Below are 10,842 nucleotides of genomic sequence, written 5' to 3'. Positions count from 1 at the left end.
CTAAAATACGGCTCTGTGGTGATTTTGGTTTCTGTTGGCTTTGTCATGCTTTCACTTAGCGTTCAGCTTCTTCACATACCCTGTGTAGGATCTGTTTTATCCCATCTCATGTAGAAAAAGTTAAAATAAGTTAAGAGTTAATACATAGAGCATTATACACAAATTCTTCATGCAAGATATATGATATTTCCTATATTTTCTAACAGAAATAGTCAAAATCTTTTAATATTATTGGTAATTATGAGAAGAATTTGAGAGTAACTTCATGTTCTAGATTCACTCTTTTATCTGTGTTTCTCTTTTGGAATTGATGAATTCCCATTTCTTTAGGAGCAGTTTTTCGCAATGAAGTGACTGTTTTCAAATGAGCTATAGTTTCCTGACTGCAGCAGAAATGGCTTCAGGTAGGGAAACTGGAACTGTATTGAGTTTTGAGTGGACAGAATTTCTGAAGAGGCACTGGAGCCACCTCCACACTCACAAAAACATTAGCTTTTGTGTATAATGTTATAAAGGTTAACAAGGTTTCAAGAGAGGTTTGACAAAAACTAGCATTAACTGATACATCCTTCTTGAAAGTTTCACTTCTAAAGACAACTTCCTGAATTGCTTTAAAGCACACTAATAGGAAACATGAGGAAGTTTTTCTTGCTGTGTTCATTCTCAGAATGATAAAAGTACACACAACAGTGTGTGTACTACAAAGAAGATAAACTGACATTTCCTCCATTCCTTTTGAAAAAGAGACTTCGAATAAAAAAGTTAAAACAATGATTTAAAGTGGAGAAAAAGAGGTAATTCCTTCCAAATACATTGTTAATCTGCAAAGGATATGTCCACAAAGTAGTATTGAAGTGAAACATTATTTAGAATGACAATTTAGACTATCCATAGTTATGTTACTGGTTTATAAGCTGAAGCAATCGAAACCTTTAGCGTAGCGAGTACAAGCTAACTGTGAACTGATGGGGATAAAAAATAATGGCATATTCTTTGAGGATCTGTGGAGGGTAACATCCTTTGCACTTCATCCTGAAGTAATCCAGTACTAGCAACTTTCCGTGACAGTTTGACTAAATGGGCTAGCAGTCTGATTCATTTGTGCCGGAAAGGAGTGTTAACATTGCCTTAAACCACTAGGATAAAAAGCATCATTCTTTTGGGGATTTTCATTTTTAATTTTCTCTCTTTATCTATATTTACTTTATTTGGTGTTTTAGTATATTGTATGAGGAAAGAAAGCAAATTTGGGGGTTTTGGATGGTGCGTTCTCATTGCTAATTCACATCTTGAACTTTTAGTCTGCATTTATGACATTATCACTAATACGGGGACAAACAGTGTCAGGCAGGATTAGAGAATTAGCACAGAGTGAGGTATCAAAAACATTTCTGCTGGCTTTTATTTTTTATTTGGTTTGAGTGGCAGTAGATAACTGACAATAATAATTACAGGATCTATGCCGTATTGAAAATTTTTTGGCATCTACAGGGTCAAGCAAAAGAGACAGGCTGAAAGTGCTGCTGTTTGGAAAAATAGTTCAAGAGCTATGAGCATTGGCAAGGGACACAACCCTTATCCCTATATCCGGCAGATGAGAGAACAAGGAAGGAAACAGAAGATGGATGCGAGCCCTGTTTTTGTTCTGGTTGTTCCTATATTAGATCAAAAGATTTCTAGGAGAAATTAGTGAGCAGCACTGCAACCGAAAACAGAGGTGAGAGCTTGGTGATGGCAGCTAGTTGAACTCCTCTAGGTCATTCAGCTATTCCTGTAGCACTTGGAGTGAGAACGTACTTTCCCAGTCCTCCTTCAGGCTGTTTGAGAAGGTATGTTTTATCCCAGACTGTCCATTCTCTGGTTCTTGGCTTGCGGGGGCAATGACCACTTAGTCCAACAGGTTATGAAAGGAGGTGGGTGTTGGATCAGTGCTCTCTGCTCAGACAACATCAGTAACAGTTCTAAATGTTGCTGGTTCTTCGTGCAGCAGGTTGCTCTGTCCGCATCAAGAGACAGCAAATTTAGGAAGTAGCTATACTTCTGGAGGCTGCAAAAAAAGGACATTTGTGTGTGTATGTGTAGCCTCACACAATGCATACACATACAATCATGTATATATTTTTATATCAGGCTCAGTCATTTGTTGATAATAACTTCCTATAAACAACTGTTGGCACAAAGCCATTTTCAGTCATCCTGTAAAAAGCAAATAGCTTGCGTTCATGTGACAGCTTGATGAGACAAGAACCTTAGAAACTGTTGATAGTATGTACAGCTGTTTTACAAAGGCAGTCATTTAAAAATACATATTTCCTGAAATGTTAGCTAACTTGTTTGTCTGTTGAAAGAATTTTAAACAGCATGGCTGTTAACTTGTATTCCTGCTTCTGTGCCAAGCAGTTGGTCATTCAAATCTACATTATAAATTAGTCACGTACTCGGCAATTTGGGGTTTTTTTTAATCTTTGAGTAGAGAATATAGAATTCAGTCTGTTTCAAGTCTGACATGCATTATAGAAGAATTAGATGTTTTGTTCTGATTAAATATTTGATTTTAAGAAATGTTGATAAAATTAGTAACAGCTGTGGTCAATGATAGTCTTACTACAGTGAATGTGAAGTCAGACCATAGGAAAGAGTCTGAATGGTTTGTGAATCATTGACTGCTGTTTTTTCCAGCCAACATCAAAAAGACGTTTTCAGCTTGTATCAGCTAGTATTTAGGCATTGCTTTGTTCTGCAAACAGGTCGAGAGGGATTGCAATGGGGTGGCCCATGCAGTCATAGACAAGAGATGAGGTGGTGCATCTAAGACATCACAAAAAGTAGCAATCAATGAAGGAGAGACAGCACCAAAGTTCTAAATGTAGATGAGCATTAAGAAATACCAACATTACTGGGCACCACTTCTTCTGGAGCATCTGCACTGCTGGACTTGTGCCTGGCCTGACCTGACCTGCGTCTCCGCATCAGCTGGTTTCCCTGCACTTCACCCTTTCTGTCTTTTTCCCTGCCTTGGCAAAAGGGAGGGGGAAGCAGGAGGACACTTGCTCCACTTCCAATCTCTCTGCTCAGCACCATTCTGTTCTTTTCCTAAGAATAGGCACAAGAGATTTTCCTTGTATGTGGGTCATTGGGACTCTGATCACAACACGAGTCCATGAAGATAAAGCATCTCAGACTACATGAAAGGAGAATCAGAGATTCCGGTACTTGCAGTGCTACTCATTCTGCAACTTGCAGCATGGAATGAAGTCTGTGACCCTCCCAGCAAGACTGCGCCAGTTTGGGTTTAGTAGAGACACGTTTTTCTTGCACTAACAGCCTCTTCAAAACTGAAACTTTGTAGTGAGTTTAAGAGGTGCTTGATCTTTGTGGAACAATGGTAGTATGAAGGAATCCTCTTTCACTGATGGACATGTGATGTATGTCAAGGACAAGGCTTTGATATCAAAGACAGGACACCAGACATGAGTGTAGAGGAGTCCTTGGGAAGTGTCACAGACAGCTGAAACCTGCAATGCCTGCCTGGACTACAGATTATGGCTTTTTCCTGAACAGGGGAGCAGGAACTGTCTCCCTTGACTAGTGAGCACTATTGTAAAGATTGGTGTTGCTTCTACATATTATTTTGGCTTGCAGTTTTGGTCAGCACCTATGTATAGCTGCAGATCCATTTGACCTTGCCCCTCTCTTGTCAGGAGTTTTGCCTCATTCTGTTTGACACTCTTTGCTCCCTCTGTGTTTTGAGAGAATTACTCAGCTACAGAGTGAGGCTGCCTGGGACCTTGGCACAGCACAAATACTGTAGTCAGTAGAGCATACAGGCTTTAACACATTTGTGCTTGTCACCTCCCACTTCTAAAACCATTCCCAAATGCCATGAAAAAGGTGTCGGCTGCACCTCTTCTTCTTTCCCTCAGTCTGGGAAAGGAGACTTGCCAACACACTCTAGATGTAAGATCTAAACACTAGCAGGGGGACCCCTTTCCCACTCACATAATTCACTCGAGGGACACCGTTTAGGTAGTCTTGAGGAAGGGGAGCTCTTGCACAGCCAAAAGAATCCTCTGTTTTGCTCCCAAATACTACAAAATGTAAGTAATGAGTAAAGAAAAAGTGTTTTAAAAATCCAGCCTTAATACTGTGGCCTGAGATACTCTAAAGGATTATTTCACCGCACTATTATCTAAGTTCATTGTTTTCTGTTCTCCTCTTTTTATCTCCTTGGTGACAGAGCTCTTTTTTTGCAATGAGTGCTGTGGTCTCCCTCCATAGAAATCTTTACAGCCAGAATTACCATCTTGACAGCTTACACTGTTCTCCTGTGAAAGCTGATGATGAGGGTGGACTTCTGCAATTTGTACCTGCGTTTCATGGGTAAGGATATAAAATAAGATCCTGCCTTTTCCCTTCGTAATTCTTAGGGTGCCAGTGCTTAACTGTGTGCACACAACTAACTTCAAGGACCTTTTTTTTTCTTTTTTTTTTGTCAAAAATTAAGAAAAGGTGTAGAATTCCCTCATCTTACTGATACATTTGCTTTCTGTTCCTTCAGGATGGCAAAGGTACCAACTGCATTAATCCTTTTTGATGCTAGAGGGAGCTCACGGCTTGAGCAGTCAGTGAAACACGGTATCTTGGGCAATTCTTGAGGAAACAGATGGGAAGTAAAGTGGCGCTGATGACAATAATGCACCTTTTTCCATCACTGGCAAAAGTAGAAGGACTGAGTTTATCTGCTTAGGAAATTACACATGGCTTTCAGAGACACTCAGATAATGAAATGCTGTAGCTGCAATTTCTTCTGTATCCGAGCACCTCTCTGTCATGGCTGGATTTATCTTCACAGCTTCCTCTGAGGAAATAAGCCCCCTCATACCCCTGTTAGTACCTGGCAGACTAACACAGAGAGCACTCATGGCAGTGCAGCTTTTAGACTGTACCTGCCATAGTGGCTTCAGTCCAGCATCAGTCTTGTGCCTAGGCAGGGAAGCGCTGCAGTGTCTTCTTGAGAAGTCCCGATGTGCTGCATTTCTGTGCTCAGCCAGTTCTTTGAGGCACAAATGCAGACCTGTCACAATACCTTCTCGCCCACCCTAGCAAGGCTTCAGTTGGGAGAGGCTGCTGGGTGGGCAAGGCTAAGAGATGTGTATCTTGGGCTGCTCTGTGTTGTGCCCTCTCCCCAGCTGTGGCTCAGCCAGCAGCAGTCATGGAGCTGGAGAGAGGCCACGGGGCTGAGCTGTGAGTGCCCGCTGTCTCAGAGTAGGGGGAGCTGACAGCAGGCGTTTCAAGCACATTCCCATGAGATACCATTCAGCAAACAACTGTTCAGTGGGTTTGAGAGGATGAAAGGCAAATACACCTTGGACTTAAGGTCCTCTCTGAGACAGTGAAGGCTGTGGCAACCTGGTGGGCCTAAGGCATCCCAGAAGCACCTCAATAAGATGAACAGCCAGCAGCAGGCTGTAAAGAAGGTTGTTGTCTTGCTGGTCAGAGGTGAGGAACAGCTCACCAGGTGTCTGCAGAAAGCATTAGCCAGAACAGAAGATTGGGAAAGGAAGCTGACAGGATTTGTACCATGGAAGAGTCCTACTTCGAGAAGGAAGTGTAGAGAGTAAGCAGCATGATGGTATTGCTGTGTGCAGGGATTGGATGATCAGAGAAGAGAGTGCCTGCACATGCAAACAGATGTAAGCAAACACACTGCAGATGTAGATATAGAGATACATAGATATGCACAAAGGAGTATTTCAAGGGGAATTTTTGAAAGCACCCAGGAGGAAACTTGAAAGCACAAGGTGACATCCTGAAACATGTTGGTTGACTCTTTTGCCACCTCCTTGGTTTTCTGCACTCATGATCTGTCACTGTAACAAGGTGGTTGAAATTAGCCAGCAGAAGCTGCAATCTTTGGAGGCTGAAATGCAGCCACACTTGAAATAGGCTAGCTTAAATATCTTAGTTAAGGTAACTTTGCATAATCAGAGCAAATTTAATTTACATTACATCCATTTGATTACTCAGAGTTCTTGACATGTGGACTTCTAATCCTAATGAGCTACCTGTATCCTGTTTAATGATATTTCAAAAAATTCTTACTCCTTTAGAAGTAGCTCAGGTGTCGCTGTGTTGCTCAGTGAGGTTACTGAAAGCATGAGGGCAACAGTAAGTGGACGATTATATTACTTCAATGTCTGAGGCAAAGCAAAATTAACTGTTCTGCTGAGTTTTGGCAACCAGGGCTCCGTGTTTGTTTAGGGGCAGATCTGCCCGGGAGAGGGTAGTGATGCACAGGCACACACTCCAGCAAGGGGTGCTGGTGGCTTGTGCAAACACAGGCTCTTGATAGCCACCTCCTGCACGTACAGCTGAACTGGTTTTCTTCTCACTTAGTGTATTCTAAATATGAAGTGTTTAATGCAAGATAAACAAGTGTGATACCACTGCATGAAAAGTGTGAGGTTTCTTTGACCCTTTCCAGTTTCGGGGTGAGAAGTGTTCAGTGTCATGATTTCTTTCTTTACTTGCACATCAGCGAGGAGGGAACAGTATTCTTCTGGGGGGGCTTTCAGGTGCTGTCAGGCCAGCATTAATGTAACTGGGAGCTTTTAGCCTGCTCTTCGCCATAATAGCCATGGTGGGGAAAGTACAATATACCAGATAGGAAGGGCCATAGGGACAGGTGGATATTAGATATGACACAGAACAATCACTCAAATGCAAGTCACAGTAGGGAGATTTCAGTGGAATATTACAGCCAGAAACATGCTCTCCTGCTGGAATAGACGCTGTTCAGGAAGCCATACAAGGGGGCTCTTGCAAAGGGCTGAAGATGGGAAGGTATTACAGCATGTTGACTTCATAGATATCTGGACTACAGTTTCCCTGACGTTAAGTGCTGATGATTACTAGGATTAATAGCTCAGTCTAGTTTGTGGAATAGAAGATACTGGGACATACATGTGTGCAGAGGGCTGAAGTTTTTCTCCTTGGTATCTTGTAACACAGTTGCATAAAGCTAGATTCCTTAGGCTTTGCTCATAAGGGATGTGTTAAGTACCAAAAGATGCCATTGCTTGCTCTTATAGGTGACACTGTAGAGAATCCTCTGGACAAGGCAGTCATGTTCCTTGATCACTTAAGCGGTTCATCTCCATGAACATCAAAGGCATCATTTTTATTTTGCTAGATCCCTTGTAAATTCTGTCAGCCTTCTTTTCCCCTTCTTTTTATTTATGCTCTTAACAATAGAAGTTGAAATGAAAAAGGCTGAGACTATTATAGCACATGCTATTCAGGATTTACAAAATGGTTGATTATGTTCTTGGATGTACTGTGAACACGAGTACAACGATGGCTTTATGGAGTAAAGAGGATTTTAGCTTTTAGGACAGGATTTGTATAGGAATTGCGAGCTATGGGGAAAGTATACCTGTGGGTTACATTTATGCCCTTATTCCTCATACCACAGAGAAAAAGAGCGTTAAAGCTGCTCTAACATATCTGACTGCAGCTGCACCTGAATGGCTACAGCATCAGCCAGAGACCTCAGGAATGCAGCAGCAACAAAATCTTGCTTCTTTTCCCCCTTTGCTAATTAAATTAGCATTAAGATGAAGAGTTGCTGTAGAGGAGCACAGAGGCAGACACTGAAGGTCTGGCTGTAACTTCTGAGGGGAAAACATGACCAAGTTTCTAGCAACAACAACTAGCAATAGCCAGTTGTTAGAGACATTTTTTTAAAGTAAAATCAGCAGATCACATTTGTGAAAGCTCTGGCATCTCAGACTTCTAGAAGAGATCAGTTTCGGGTGTCTCTGTCCAAACCTTTCCAGGGGAGTTGGGGCTGGAAGTCATTGCTGTATAACATCTGTTCACTGATCTCTCCAGCTTCAGTATTGTGTTCCTACAGTATTAGTTGCCCAGCAAGAGGCTCACATAGGCTATATCTATATTGTATGCAAGCAGTGCCTGTTGAGAAATCCCTGAATTGGCTCTGCACAGTTGTGCTGCTCTGCAGAAGGACTGACCTAGGCTGTGGGTGCAGGATGGCTGTTAGCATGGTGCCAGAAGTAGGTAAGTGCTGCACAGCACTGAGGCGTCCGTATTACAGTCCAAAGCTGGCAGGATTTGCTCTGGCTAGAGGATCTCTGTGCTGAGCTGCCTCTTATAGTACAGATATTCCTCTTGTCTGCTGTATTAAAGGCTTCACAGGGAGAGTGAGCAATCTCCTGAGGCCAGAATCAGGTCAATGCCTCTGACTGGGAAGCTGGAGAAACCGTGGACTGCACCAAAGCAGGCCACAAAAGGCCAAGAAACCGGAGGGGGACAGGACATGGAGAAAGATGGGCCTGGAGCAAAGGCAAAACGGGGAGTTCATAGGCAAGTAGAGCAGAGCAAAGACATGTCAGGAAATGACAGTACTGAACACTCAGCTGCATCCCTTAAGGCTGCTTATACCCCCATACCCTTGGGAGGCTGAACACTGTGCCCTGGTGATCCCAGTCTTTGGATTGTTTGGATACAGAAGCCACATCAGACTGGTCAGGATATGAGTTCATGTCTCAGTCCCCATCAGTGTAGAGTTTAAGTGTTCTCAAATGCATCCTCATAGCAACATCTCCCATTGCAAACAGGGAGATGGAGATGTGGGGACAGAAACAGCTTGCCTAAACTCACAAACGAATCCCAGGGCATGTCTGAGGAGTAAAGGCAGAAAGTCACCACCCTTTGCCTTTAAACATTTAAATGCCTTTAAACATTTCCAAATGGGGCTGCATGGACAGGCAAAAATGTCACACAATTGCTGCTGTCCCTCCTGTTTTCATGGGGCTTTAGCCTACTTGTCTGTTAAGCAGGTGAGTACTTCTCCCCTGTACGGCTCTTGTTGGCCAGGAGGAATGAAGAGCAGAGGGCAGGTGCAGCAAGTGCCAGCTGAGGGCATTAGAGGGAAAGGTTTTTGCTAAGCTGGCAAAGCGAGACCTGTTTTGTAGAGAAAGAAGAGCTGAAAGGATATGAAGACAAAGCAGGGAAGTGACATTGAAGTAAACCGGGATGCGTTTGCAGAGATTAATAGCTGCTTCCTGTTCCATATTTCAGTGTGTCTTCTGCTTGCAGTAGTTTACAAACATACACAAATGATTTTCTGGAAAGGCATCTTTTATTTGTCCTTACTTCTATTTGTTTTCCCCTGGGTTTCAAGGCACAGGTGCAATTGAAAAAACAGCTCAAATCTACATTAATGAGCTCAAACACAATTCAGGGCACAATCCAAAACTGCACAGCTAATGCACACCTATTCATTGTTTTAGTAGGATTCATATCAGATTTTGGTTAGATAGTTTAATTAAAGTGTGACAGGATAACAGCAGCAGAGTGAACAACCTGTGAGGAATCCACTTAGTCATTGTCTGTTAACCTCAAATGCTAGTAGAATTAATACAGAAAAAAGAAGGGAAAACTAGGGAGAAAATATCCTGGTGCTAAACTATAGGTATTAAAGAGCAAATCTAAATAAAACTGACTTGACGAGGTCCAATGTAGTCATTTGCTGCTCCCTGCAGGAGCTATACCTGAAGGAGAATACACTGGACAAACACTTGCTGACAAGGCCATGGCTGTCAGACTGAAGCTTTTGCTCCAAGACCTTGCTTGCTGTGTTCCCATCTCTTTCGTACTAGATGCCTCACCTTCAACTGTACTATTCTGGGTGAAGTTCCAAGAAATAGACCCAGCAGCCTCTCATTGCCCATCCTATCTCTGTCACTGCTACGAGCTCTCCTCCCTTCTACCACAGGACCAAGTCATTTCAGCCTGCCATGCACAAGCTGATCACTGAGTTTGCCTTCATGAGGGGGTTTCTCAAAACTCCCCTTCCTTGTGATAAATCTCTTTGTCTGCCTTGACCATTCTTCCTTTCCCATGCTACAATTGCTTTTTCTGTGGTACCTTTATCTTCTAAGCCATAACCCAACTTTTTTTTATTTTTTCTTTTTACCTCTCCATTTCCCCTTGCTTTGGATATCAACAAGATCTCAATTCTCCCTTCTGAGTCGCTATTATTTTTTGTTCAACTATCACCTTCATTTACAATAAACTGCTAGTGGCAAAGAAGGATGACATTTAGACACTTACAAAGCAAAGCCAGTCAGAGGCTGGGCCGTGTGCTCCTGGTAACCCATTGCTTTATTTATCAGTGTATTAACTCCCTCATTTAGATTGCAAAATCCATAGGCAAAAGCAGTTCCTTTGTATATGTTTAATGATTATTCTTCTAAAAAGAAAAAGAGAATATGAACAGAAACTGTGATTAACATGAAGAATGAAATGCTAGGACTTATTTTCTGTTTCAGGAGTGTGGTCCTCCAGACAGTTCAAAAGAGGGAGAAGGGATACCACTGATCTCAGAACACTGCAGCAAGACTGAATCTGGAGAAAGAACTGTATCCACATTCTGCCGTGGCAAGAATGGCCTCAGGTATTGTTATTTAATTTCCCTGTGCCTCAGCATTCTGTGTGTAAAGGGTGATTGCTCTCTCTTTGACTTGCAAGGTTGTTCTGAGATGTTTTGATCCTATAGAGATGAGTCAGAGGAGCACTTATGAAAAGTTTCTTTTGTTACAAGAGATGTAGTTACTGGTGAAATGTTGAAAGGAAAAGGCCAAAATCATGAAAATTTCAAAGCTACCAAGCCCTCAGGAAAGAAGTGTGAAATCCTGTGAGGAGTCTGTTTCTTCAAACCAGAGTCTTGTGGTTTAAGCAGTGAGGAGTTCCCACATAATCTTTCTTCCTCTGTTTGGGATAAAACTTTAGCACCAGGATATTTGCTTAAGTAGAGAG

The 10,842-nt window shown here is 42.3% G+C and overlaps 1 protein-coding gene across 1 annotated transcript in view; it reads left to right on the top strand.

Moving 5' to 3' along the window:
- Window positions 1-10,360: 10,360 nt before the first annotated feature.
- The window catches only part of PLEKHM3 (pleckstrin homology domain containing M3), a 122,505-nt gene continuing 122,023 nt past the window's right edge, over window positions 10,361-10,842 (top strand). Inside the window, exon 1 of the mRNA XM_037397547.1 lies at window positions 10,361-10,480. The gene's annotated coding sequence lies outside the window, so the exon portion shown is untranslated. The remainder of the gene's footprint in view (window positions 10,481-10,842) is intronic.

The sequence above is a fragment of the Falco rusticolus genome, chromosome 8 (genome assembly GCF_015220075.1).
Source record: "Falco rusticolus isolate bFalRus1 chromosome 8, bFalRus1.pri, whole genome shotgun sequence".
Taxonomy (NCBI): domain Eukaryota; kingdom Metazoa; phylum Chordata; class Aves; order Falconiformes; family Falconidae; genus Falco; species Falco rusticolus.
This window is presented reverse-complemented; position numbering and strand designations above follow the sequence as displayed.